The following is a 13,357-nucleotide window of genomic DNA, read 5'->3' as shown; positions in this document are numbered from 1 at the left end:
CATCTGTATGTATATACACTAGTTACATACTGGAATTTTTAAATACAACAAACCTAGACATCTATATATGCCTAGATATACCTACTTATATGTGTATATTAATGGCTCGATCACAATTGTGCCTCTGTGACAAAGTCCCAGCTTGTTTTAAATCCGATGATAATTCTTAATAATACCCTTCCTAATTTTCATAGAAATGGTGGAAGCTTGTGGCATGTGGCTTAAATATTATAAGGCTAAGAAAGGACATTCCCTCAATGTTACTCTTTTCTCGTAAAAGAATAGATTGAAGAATTTTTCCTTGCGTGCTTAATTTTTGAATTTTGAAGAATTTTTCCTTGAGTAAAATGTATCGTTTTTCCTTGCGTAAAATGTATGAATTTTGAAGAATTTTTCCTTGCGTAAAATGTATCTTATTTAAATTTTATAAAATTTAGCTTATTTATAAAATTTAAATAAGATACATTTTATTTTTGAATTTATACAATAGTTGAAGGCTAGAAGCTGGGAGGCCATGAATTCTAGTCCTGCCTTGGACACGAAGCGGTGGGTGAGTTTGGACCAGTCACTCTAAATCACGTGAAGTATTAATACCACTTTACAATGCCTTGGTAAGGCCACACTTGGAATACTGCATCCAGTTTTGGTCACCACGATGTAAAAAAGATGTTGAGACTCTAGAAAGAGTACAGAGAAGAGAAACAAAGATGATTAGGAGACTGGAGGCTAAAACATATAAGGAACAGTTGGTGGAACTGGATATGTCTAGTTTAGTGAAGAGAAGGACGAGGGGAATCATGATAGCAGTGTTCCAATATCTCAGGGGCTGTCACAAAGAGGGAGTCAAGCTATTCTCCAAAGCGCCTGAGGGCAGGACAAGAAGCAACAGATGGAAACTAACCAAGGAGAGAAGTAACCTAGAACTAAGGAGAAACTTCCTGACAGTTAGAACAATTAACCAGTGGAACAACCTGCCTCCAGAAGCGGTGAATGCTTCAACACTGGAAGTTTTTAAGAAAAAACTGGACAGCCATTTGTCCGAAATGGTATAGGGTTACCTGCCTGAGCAGGGGGTTGGACTTGATGGCCTCCAAGGTCCCTTCCAACTTTTATTATTATTATTATTATTATGGATCATCGCACAATCAGCCAGATGTTCAGACTGGATTTGGCATTTTGTCTACCTATTGAGTCCTTACCCAGGATCTGGGATAGGCAGATGTGGATGTTTGATGGTATTACAGATATCGTTGCAGGATGGAAGCAGTTCCTAGTAAGGCCGCCTTTTGCAATTGACTAATAGCAAATTTGTCAATGCCAATGGTGTTCAAGTGGTATTATTATTATTATTATTATTATTATTATCTCCTCTCGGCCATAGGAAGAAAGCAACGGTAAACCACTTCCAAATATGTCGCCAAGGAAACTGTATGGACTTTTCCATGTGGTGGCTTGAGTTGTGTAGTGACCAATAGTGACTTGAAAGCCCCAAACCAAAATTGATTTATTAAAAAGATAATCTTCTTATATAAATAAAAATGTAAATGTTCTTTTGTTCAAAATCTTAAATCTACGAAAGTTCTTCACCGATTGCTTTGAAATTTTGATACAATGTTGCATTCGAATATGTGCGTGTTTTTATATACCTATATTATATAGATGTCACACCTGTGACAGGTAAAAACATGATTTTTTGAAAACATGTAAAAACATGCTTTTTTGGAAAAACAGCGCCATCTGTTGAACGTAATCTGTATATCTGCACACACAATGGAACAACAAAAAATATTGTATACTCACAAGCATTGTGAAATTAAACATATTACAAATGTGAGCTTTCTCTTTTCTTTCTTGAGCCACAGCAACGCGTGGCTGGGTACAGCTAGTATTTTAATAATATTTCTCACCTTTAAGGATATTAAACTTTCAAATCTGGACACTTCAGTAATGTAATTATGAACTCTAACTTTCAGTTCTTCTTTTTCACGTAACGTTACTTCCAATTCAGTCGAGATCACCTGTTTAAATTACATACTGTTAGACATATTATTCACAAAGTAAATAAGCCACACGCTGGCCAAGCAGTACACTTAAATATGATCTATTCCATATCAAAATTGAACCAACAGAGAGGCAGCTCATAACAGCATTTCTCTTGGTTATTAATTATGCAAATTAAAAGAACAAAAAAAAATCAGCATTCAGTCTTGTGACTTCCAATCTATGGGTAAGTAATTTTCCTTATGGAAAATTTGGGACAATGCCTATTTTGGCATTGATACTTGGCATTGGCAGTGCTCATATTGGTATTAATACTATAACTTTAAAAAAGTTAACTGATACCTAATTAAACATTTTAAGTGATATAATTATTCAACGTTTATACCAGTCAACATTAAACTAGAACAGTTACCACACTAGAAAAAAACACATAAATTGAATATACATTCAAGCAGGCCGTTACAGAACTTTTTCTGGAAAAATTGTGAAATATATAGCCATGAGGGATTTATCTTTATCAGTAAATACAGAGAAGAATAACTATGAGTCTCTGATGTTTTAACCATGATAGGAGAAAACATTGTCATTCAGAATAACAGTTGAAAGCATTGAAAAAAAAAATAACTGGGAAGGAGAACAGTCTGAGATAGTCTAGCTATCACAGTTAGCTAAACTAGAAATACATGTTCAAGTTGGAATGCTAGAAAAAGAGTGGTCAGAAGTGAAAGGCAAGGAAGGAAAAGAATTCACTACAGCAGGGGTCCCCAACCCTGCCCACTTTATGACTTGTGGATTCCAACTCCCAGAATTCCTCAGCCAGCCATGTGTACGATATGAATTACTTTGTACCTGGTTTTCTCTAGTCATTGTGGCTAGATCATCCTGTAATCTTCTGTTTTCCTTCAAAGCCATTTCTTTTATTCTGGCAGTTTCCCCAAGCTCTGAGTGTATTCCATCAAACTGGCGGTGGAGACTGGCAAGTTCACGGTCTTTCCCATTTAAGGTATCCTTTAATTGGCTAATAAATGAGGGATTTAGAAAATCTTAAAACATAATTTATCTTTTTTGCAATACTGTAAGTACACTATGGTCACCATTTAAAAATTATAGCAATTAATTAAAACATGCTTTTGTACTGAATAGTCCCAAAGATATTTTACGTGTTACCAAGTACAGAGCTATTTTTGTAACTGAACATGTATCCGTCATGTTTCTGTAGAACAGGGGTAGTCAACCTTGTCTCTTTTATGACTCGTGGACTTCAACTCCCAGAATTCCTGAGCCAGCTTAGCTGGCTCAGGAATTCTGGGAGTTGAAGTCCACGAGTCATAAAAGAGCCAAGGTTGACTACCCCTGCTGTGGAACAACTAAATCACCAAGCATTTGGGAAATTATACCTGAATTTTTTGCACTATGGCACAAATGGCAGCATTGGTGGAAGACAGATATGATGCTAAGTTTTAATTAGCTTTAATCTAGTTTGTAGAATAAGCTAAATCTGGTTCATAGCCAAGAAAACCATAGCATACTTCCCTATTAAAATTAGCTATTGTTGTTTCTAGCTACTCTACTCTTGACTGTGAAGCACTTTCTAAACTGCAGAGTAGCAAAGTATATTCCTTGCAGCCAAACAGTAGTATAAGGGGCAAGTAGCAAGAGAAATTTTGAGACTTTTTTTGACAAGAGGAAAATTAACATTCTCAAATATGCCTCCCATGCCTTGCATTCTTTTTAAAACTTTTAAGGAAAAAGTCCTTTCTGCTATATATGTTCTTTCAGTAAACAAATTTTCCTTATTAATTAAAATTTTATTAGGAAACAACCAGCAAATCAGATGTTAAAATACTGCAAATGCTGAAGAGATAAAGTGAGATGAATTGTAGCAAAAAAAAAAGCCCCACCGCTTAACACAGTGGTTCTCAACCTGTGGGTCGGGACCCCATTTGGGATCGAACGACCATTTCACGGGGGTCGCCAAACAACGCAGTCTGCCATTTTTCCCCCTTTTCCTTAGCTGTGCTACTCCCTTTTATTCTATGGCTTTTGAAAGCCAATAGAATAGACTCTCTTGAATAGAGTCTAATTCTATTGGCTTTCAAAAGCCAATAGGAATTGTCCAGGCTGTCTCTGCCCTGCTGAGCCCGCCAAAAGTCCCATTCTGCAAACGGTGCTGCACCAGGTGAGTAGTCCTCGACTTACGGCCGGTTGAATAGTCTTCGATTACAACCAGTTGGGGGTCACGGCATTAAAAAGATTGAGAACCACTGGCTTAACAGGATAGTTTTAGCTGACTAGGCTTTTAACTAAAACTAGCAAACACATTTGGTGAGGTTTACTACAGCTTGCTAGGATCAGATGTGTATTTAATGTCTTTTTTTTTTAATGGAAAGTAAAGGAATTTACTTTTTCTTCAAGGCTGCTTTGTATTCACATCTTTGTAGTCAGAGGATAGATAGAACAACGAAATACATTGTTGAGTAAAGGAAGATACAAAATTTAGACATATTAATAATTCATTTAACCCAAATTAAAATAACAAACCAGCCATTCCAGGTTTTCTACCTCAAACTAATGAACATAATTTGTAAGTAACTTGGTTTCATAAATAAACCAGAGTTATAATAAATAACGGCTCACCATTATGGGATAAAGCAATTACAGAGCACATTGTACATAAATGTAAGTCTGTATATAACTTACTGAGCTTATTGTATATAAAAATAAACAGAGGGCTGGGGCACAGTACTCTTTGTTCTTCCCCTCATCATCATCATCATCATCATTATCATCACCACCACCATCATTTTATCCACTGCAGGATGAACGCCTCTTCCACATGTTTCCAACCAATACGATCCCAAGCTTTCTTTTGCCAATTGGGCAAGCCATACTTGGCTGAGGTCGTCAATCCATCTTGTTCTAGGTCTTTTTCGTGGACGCTTTTTATCAAGTGGGATCCATTCTATGACTGCCTTGGTTCACCTGCCATCAGTTCTTCTTTCTATATGACCATTTCCATTCTTTTACTCTCTTGATGGCATCGTATGCTTTCGTTTGTTCTCTAATCTATGTGCGAGTCTTTCTATCTTGTCTTGTGATGCTGAGCGTGTATCTTTTTAGATTCTTTGCGCCACTCTTAGCTTTTGTATCAACTGTGTGGTTAGTGTCCATGTTTCACTGGCATATGCTAGAGCAGGTAGCACACACTGATCGAAAACTTTTCAAGCATAGGAGGAAATTATGCTTAGTTTGCCGAATGCCTGCCAACCACATTTAACACACCGTTCAATTTCTTTTATTGTATCATCTTCCACTGAGATCCATTGGCCAAGATATATGTAGTTGTCGACTACATCTAGTTCTTCTCCAGATATATATCTCTCTATATATATATCTCTATATTTGTTTTCTGTTATCTCTCTATATATCTCTATCTCTATCTCTATCTCTATCTCTCTCTCTCTCTCTCTCTCTCTCTCTATCTATCTATGTAGGTCTTTGGTTATTTGGGTTTTCTCCCGTGTAAAATTGGATTTTACGCGGAAGAAAACCCGAATAACCAAAGACCTACATACAAACACCCGCGAAAACCTCAGAAAAGAAAAGAAAGAAGATTTCTTTCTCCCATATTTGGGCTGACAGGGTGTTCATTCAAGGTATATATATATATATATATTTGTTTTCTGAGGTTTTCGCGGGTATTTGTATATAGGTCTTTGGTTGTTCGGGTTTTCTCCCGCATAAAATTGGAAGTGTCTTGGCAACGTTTCGACGAAGTCACATTCGTCATCTTCAGGCTGGTGTTTTTAGCTTCTTGCTTTGACGCAAGGAGAGACAAAGGCAGGGCAAAGCAAAAAGTGAGCAAGCAAACGCAGGCAAGTGTGTGGTGTTAGCTGTTTCTTCCTTTTAACTGAAAGTGTTTCAGTGAGTGGTATGAACTGATATGAATATTGATCTCTATGTTTATTATGAACTGATTGGATGCGTGAGTCTTGGCTGTGTTCTGATTGTCGGTGGAGGTGCTTGGGAGGTGTTCACTGTTTGTTGTGTTCTTGGACAATTATGAGAATGGTTTTAGGGGTCGCTTGCTGTCTCGTTTGCTTTTTGATTGGTCTGGGGGCACAAGTGTAAGGTTGTTTCTGTTATGGTTGTGCTCAGGTTGAGTTCTGAGTTGCAGAGGGGTCGGGGAGGGTTTAAGATTTTGGGGTTTAGGGAGTGTTTCTTTGGTCAATGAGGGCGGGTTTCCAAATGGCTGGTAGGCGGGAGGTATCATCTCGCTTGTTCATGCTGTGTGGGCGTTTTTCTATCTCGATGGCTTCTCTGATTAGTCTGTTATTAAAATGTTCACTTTTGGCAATGGTTCTGGTATTTTTAAAGTCAATTTCATGTCCTGTGGCTTTAAGGTGTTGGACCAGGGAAGATGTTGGTTCCTCTTTTTTGACTGAGTTCTTATGTTCTTCAATGCGTGCAGTTATTCTTCTGTTGGTTTGTCCGATGTATGTGGTGGGACAAGTGGTGCATGGGATTTCGTATACTCCTTGATTTTCTAATTCAATTGTATCTTTGGGGTTTCTAAGGATGGTGGATATTTTTCTGTTTGTGCAGAATGCTGTTTTGATGTTGTGTTTATGGAGGATCTTACTGATTCTGTCTGTGGTGCCTTTTATGTATGGAGGAGGGCTTTGCCGTTTTTTTGTTCTTTGTCTTGGATTTTAGTGGGGGTTTCTTTTTGGATTAGGTTTGTAATCTTATTTCTATGGAATCCATTGGATGTTAGTACATTGGTGAGAGTGTGTAGTTCGGGTTTTAGGTGTTGTTAGTCAGCTAAGCGTTTTGTTCTGGAGATGAGTGTCTTGGCTACAGAGTTGATCTGTGCTGGGTGGTGGTGTGAGAGAGCGTGCAGATAGCGGTTTGTGTGTGTTTTCTTCTGGTAGATGGTGTGTCCTAGGGAGCCATTGGCTTTCTTGTAGACTAAGACATCCAGGAAGGGAAGTTGGTTGTTAGCTTCTGTTTCCATGGTGAACTGTATTTTGGGGTGTAGCTGACAGAACACTCCCCCAGACAATCAGAGCACAGCCAAGCCCCTAACCATTCAGAACACACCTCCACCCAATCAGAACACAGCCAAGCTCCCATCCAATCAGTTCATACACTCACTGGCAGTTAAAAGGAAGAAACAGCTAAAACCACACATTGCTGCTCAAAGCAAGAAGCTAAAAACACCAGCCTGAAGATGACGAATGTGACGTCGTCGAAACGTTGCCAAGACACTTCCAATTTTACGCGGGAGAAAACCCGAACAACCAAAGACCTATATACAAATACCCGCGAAAACCTCAGAAAACAAATATCGAACCTCTACGGGGAGGAAATCCACCATCTGACCAGGACCTATGAAAAACTTGAAGCCCAAAGAGCTTCCATTTTATGTGACCTCGCATTCCTACGTAACTGCCGAGATCAAAATCTAATCCCCACATGTTTCCAACTGAAATTCCACTCCAACTCTGCAGCCACCAAACGGATCCTGAAACGAACAGAAGTGGCCCTAATCAGAAATGAACTTCACACAAAAAGATTCCTCCATTAGATCGAATAACAAAGAATCTCCTCACACTCCACCTCAAACTCAAGCAACAAGATCCACCCCGCACTTTGGGACAAATCCAAAACAACTCGCCGTGTCTAGAGAGCCGAAACACAGACCACCTCAAGACATGATACACACCACCAACAAAAACTACGAAGACTACAAGAACGCCAGAAACAAACCCCTCCTCCCTCACAGCCACACATGAAGCAAACAGTGCATAACATCTCAGATAGGATCATCACCAAAGCCGAAACCAATGTCCTTTCCAAAGGATTCAACTTTGCAGTCGCTCCCAAACACATCCCCACTGAAACCATTATATGTGGAGTTGAAACCAGCCTGACCAAAATCAACCCCGATGAGGCTAACAAAATCAGACTCAAAATCACCAACCTCCTCTGCACCAGCAAGCCACCCAAAAGCAACTTACCCAAAGAGGAACAGACAGCACTACGTAACCTGAAAGAAGACACCAGCATAATAATCCTACCAGCAGACAAGGGCAACGCCACGGTGGTTCTGAACACATCTGACTACCAAACCAAATTAACCAACCTACTCCAAGACTCCACATACAAACCCCTAAATACAGATCCCACCACCTACCTGGAAAAAACCACCAGAACCAAGATAAAAGCCTCCCCAATTAGCGAAGAGATCCAGCAAAGAATCATTCCCAGAGAGAAATCATCCAGATGCCCTAAACTCTATGGTCTCCCCAAGATCCACAAAGAAGGAACCCCACTCAGACCTATAGTCAGCTCCATAGGCTCACCTCTACAAAACCTAGCCAAATTTCTCGCCAAACAACTACAGGCCTATGCAGAATCCATCACCTCACACGTAAAAAACTCATTCCAGTTTATAGAGATCATAAAGAAACAAAGCTTACAGCCCAGCGACCTACTAGTGAGCTTCGATGTAATATCCCTCTTCACCCAAGTGCCTATCAAAGAAGCCTTGACAGCTATTCAAAACAAATATAACCCCCCCAAACACATCTTAGATCTGACCAACCACTGGCTATCCAACACATACTTCATCTATAATGGACAAAAATACAAACAAACAGAAGGAGCACCCATGGGATCACCCCTCTCACCTGTCATTGCCAACCTCTACATGGAACACTTTGAAACCCAAGCTCTAGAAAAATCGGATCACAAACCCAAACTCTGGCTCAGATACATAGACGACACCTTCATAATCTGGCCACATGGGAAAGAAAAACTGGACAACTTCCTCACACACCTCAACAGCCTACACCCCAAAATACAGTTCACCATGGAAACAGAAACTAACAACCAACTTCCCTTCCTGGATGTCTTAGTCTACAAGAAATCCAATGGCTCCCTAGGACACACCATCTACCAGAAGAAAACACACCCAAACCGCTATCTACACGCTCTCTCACACCACCACCCAGCACAGATCAACTCTGTAGCCAAGACACTCATCTCCAGAACAAAACGCTTAGCTGACGAACAACACCTAAAACCCGAACTACACACTCTCACCAATGTACTAACATCCAATGGATTCCATAGAAATAAGATTACAAACCTAATCCAAAAAGAAACCCCCACTAAAATCCAAGACAAAGAACAAGAAAACGGCAAAGCCTCCTCCCATACATAAAAGGCACCACAGATAGAATCAGTAAGATCCTCCATAAACACAACATCAAAACAGCATTCTGCACAAACAGAAAAATATCCACCATCCTTAGAAACCCCAAAGATAAAATTGAATTAGAAAATCAAGGAGTATACGAAATCCCATGCACCACTTGTCCCACCACATACATCGGACAAACCAACAGAAGAATAAGTGCACGCATTGTAGAACATAAGAACTCAGTCAAAAAAGAGGAACCAACATCTTCCCTGGTCCAACACCTTAAAGCCACAGGAAATTGACTTTAAAAATACCAGAACCATTGCCAAAAGTGAACATTTTAATAACAGAATAATCAGAGAAGCCATTGAGATAGAAAAACGCCCACACAGCATGAACAAGCGAGATGATACCTCCCGCCTACCAGCATTTGGAAACCCACCCTTATTGACAAACGACTCCCTAACACAAAAAACTTAAACCCCTCTGCAACTCAGATTAACCTGAGCACAACCAAACAGAACACTCCCCCAGCCAATCAGAGCACAGCCAAGCCCCTAACCATTCAGAACACACCTCCACCCAATCATAACACAGCCAAGCTCCCATCCAATCAGTTCATACCCTCACTGGCAGTTAAAAGGAAGAAACAGCTAAAACCACACATTGCTGCTCAAAGCAAGAAGCTAAAAACACCAGCCTGAAGATGACGCATGTGACTTCGTCGAAACGTTGCCAAGACACTTCCAATTTTACGCGGGAGAAAACCCGAACAACCAAAGACCTATTATATATATATATATATAATATCTATATATAATATATATATATAAATATTATATATATAGTAGGTTCTTTGGTTGTCGAGGTTTCTTCCCGCGTTAAAAATTGGACGTGTCTTGGCGACGTTTCGACGAAGTCCCATTCATCATCTTCAGGCTGGTGTTTTCAGCTTCGTGCTTTGAGCAGCAATGTGTGGTCTTAGCTGTTTCTTCCTTTTAACTGCCAGTGGGGTATGAACTGATTGGGTGGGAGCTTGGCTGTGTTCTGATTGGGTGGAGGTGTGTTCTGATTGTTTAGGGGCGTGGCTGTGCTCTGATTGGCTGTGGGGTTGGCTGTGCTCTGATTGGCTGGGGGGTTGGCTGTGCTCTGATTGGCTGGGGGAGTGTTCTGTTTGGTTGTGCTCAGGTTAGTCTGAGTTGCAGAGGGGTTTAAGATTTTGGGCTGCCTTGCTATTTTTTGGCTTCGCGTTTGTGGTCGTGCCTCATTTTCATGGAGGGTGTCAGTTTGCTTCATGTATGGATTGGAGGGCTTTAAAGTGGCTAATGATGCAGCTCTGGTCTGGCTTCTGGTTTGTGGTCGTGCCTCATCATCGGGGTGGCTTTGGGTTTGCTTTTTGCGTGGATGTGTGGTGGTGACATCCTGTGTGGTTTTTGTGAGTGTGGGTCTGGTATCATTTTTTGTATTAGGGAGTCGTTTGTCAATAAGGGCGGGTTTCCAAATGGCTGGTAGGCGGGAGGTATCATCTCGCTTGTTCATGCTGTGTGGGCGTTTTTCTATCTCGATGGCTTCTCTGATTATTCTGTTATTAAAATGTTCACTTTTGGCAATGGTTCTGGTATTTTTAAAGTCAATTTCATGTCCTGTGGCTTTAAGGTGTTGGACCAGGGAAGATGTTGGTTCCTCTTTTTTGACTGAGTTCTTATGTTCTTCAATGCGTGCACTTATTCTTCTGTTGGTTTGTCCGATGTATGTGGTGGGACAAGTGGTGCATGGGATTTCGTATACTCCTTGATTTTCTAATTCAATTTTATCTTTGGGGTTTCTAAGGATGGTGGATATTTTTCTGTTTGTGCAGAATGCTGTTTTGATGTTGTGTTTATGGAGGATCTTACTGATTCTGTCTGTGGTGCCTTTTATGTATGGGAGGAGGGCTTTGCCGTTTTCTTGTTCTTTGTCTTGGATTTTAGTGGGGGTTTCTTTTTGGATTAGGTTTGTAATCTTATTTCTATGGAATCCATTGGATGTTAGTACATTGGTGAGAGTGTGTAGTTCGGGTTTTAGGTGTTGTTCGTCAGCTAAGCGTTTTGTTCTGGAGATGAGTGTCTTGGCTACAGAGTTGATCTGTGCTGGGTGGTGGTGTGAGAGAGCGTGCAGATAGCGGTTTGTGTGTGTTTTCTTCTGGTAGATGGTGTGTCCTAGGGAGCCATTGGATTTCTTGTAGACTAAGACATCCAGGAAGGGAAGTTGGTTGTTAGCTTCTGTTTCCATGGTGAACTGTATTTTGGGGTGTAGGCTGTTGAGGTGTGTGAGGAAGTTGTCCAGTTTTTCTTTCCCATGTGGCCAGATTATGAAGGTGTCGTCTACGTATCTGAGCCAGAGTTTGGGTTTGTGATCCGATTTTTCTAGAGCTTGGGTTTCAAAGTGTTCCATGTAGAGGTTGGCAATGACAGGTGAGAGGGGTGATCCCATGGGTGCTCCTTCTGTTTGTTTGTATTTTTGTCCATTATAGATGAAGTATGTGTTGGATAGGCAGTGGTTGGTCAGATCTAAGATGTGTTTGGGGGGGGTTATATTTGTTTTGGATAGCTGTCAAGGCTTCTTTGATAGGCACTTGGGTGAAGAGGGATATGACATCAAAGCTCACAAGTAGGTCGCTGGGCTGTACGTTTTGTTTCTTTATGATCTCTATAAAGTGGAATGAGTTTTTTACGTGTGAGGTGATGGATCGCATTAGGTGTAGTTGTTGGCGAGAAATTTGGCCTAGGTTTTGTAGAGGTGAGCCTATGGAACGACTATAGGTCGAGTGAGGATTCCTCCTTGTGTATCTTGGGGAGACCATAGGAGTTGGGGCATCTGGTGATGTCTCTATGGGAATGATTCTTTGCTGGATCTCTTCGCTAATGGAGAGGCTTTAATTGGATCTTGGTGGTTTTCCAGGTAGGGTGGGGATCTGATTTAGGGGTTTGATGTGGGAGTCTGGAGTAGGTGGTTTAATGTTGGTAGTCAGATTGTGTTCATAACCACCGTGGAGTTGCCCTTGTCGCTGGTAGGATTATTATGCTTGGTGTCTTTCTTTCAGGTTACGAGTTGCTGTCTGTTCCTCTTTGGGTAAGTTGCTTTTGGGTGGCTTGCTGGTACAGAGGATGTTGGTGATTTCGAGTCTGATTCTGTTAGCATCGTCGGGGTTGATTTTGGTCAGGCTGGTTTCAACTCCACATATAATGGTTTAAGTGGGGATGTGTTTGGGAGTGACTGCAAAGTTGAATCCTTTGGAAAGGACATTGGTTTCGGCTTTGGTGAGGATCCTATCTGAGATGTTATGCACTGTTTGTTTCATGTGTGGCTGTGAGGGAGGAGGGGTTTGTTTCTGGCGTTCTTGTAGTCTTCGGAGGTTGTTGGTGTGTGTATCTGTCTTGAGGGTGGTCTGTGTTTCGGTATCAGACGTCGAGTTGTTGGATTGTCCCAAAGTGCGGGGTTGGATCTTGTGCTGAGGTTGAGGGGAGGGAGGAGATCTTTGTTTAAACGGTCTAGGGAGGAATCTTTTGTGTGAAGTCATTTCTGATTAGGGCCAATCTTTTCTTTTCAGGATCCGTTGGTGGCTGCAGAGTGGAGTGGAATTTCAGTTGGAAAAACATGTGGGGATTGATTTTGATCTCGCGCAGTTTCGTAAGGAATGTGAAGGTCGCATAAAATGGAAGCTCTTTGGACTTCAAGTTTTTCATAGGTCCTGGTCAGATGGTGGATTTCCTCCCCGTAGAGGTTCAATATATGTTTTCTGAGGTTTTCGCGGGTGTTTGTATGTAGGTCTTTGGTTGTTCGGGTTTTCTCCCGCGTAAAATTGGAAGTGTCTTGGCGACGTTTCGACGAAGTCCCATTCGTCATCTTCAGGCTGCTCGAAGCACGAAGCTGAAAACACCAGCCTGAAAATGACGAATGGGACTTAGTCGAAACGTCGCCAAGACACTTCCAATTTTACGCGGGAGAAATATATATATACACACACATACATACATACATACATGCATACATACGTACATGGCTTTTTTTCTCATAGAATGCCCAGAACGGAGTTCCGGCACCTTTTTTGGATGGAACCTTGTAGGGTAGGCAAGGTGGATTGTATGACGTGTGTGAGTTCTGGCA

The 13,357-nt window shown here is 41.0% G+C and overlaps 1 long non-coding RNA gene across 1 annotated transcript; it reads right to left on the bottom strand.

Moving 5' to 3' along the window:
* Positions 1 to 1,868: 1,868 nt before the first annotated feature.
* LOC120310044 lies at positions 1,869 to 5,413 on the bottom strand. The gene is made up of 3 exons (XR_005557252.1): positions 4,702 to 5,413; positions 2,851 to 3,019; positions 1,869 to 2,018 (listed from the first exon to the last, which is right to left on the bottom strand). It is a non-coding gene; the product is annotated as an uncharacterized LOC120310044 (long non-coding RNA).
* Between the last annotated feature and the right edge of the window lie 7,944 nt (positions 5,414 to 13,357).

The sequence above is a fragment of the Crotalus tigris genome, unplaced genomic scaffold, assembly GCF_016545835.1.
Source record: "Crotalus tigris isolate CLP2741 ecotype Arizona unplaced genomic scaffold, ASM1654583v1 scf7180000018105.1476442, whole genome shotgun sequence".
Classification (NCBI taxonomy): Eukaryota; Metazoa; Chordata; class Lepidosauria; order Squamata; family Viperidae; genus Crotalus; species Crotalus tigris.
Note: the sequence above shows the minus strand (reverse complement) of the source record. Positions and strands in the feature narration are given on the sequence as shown.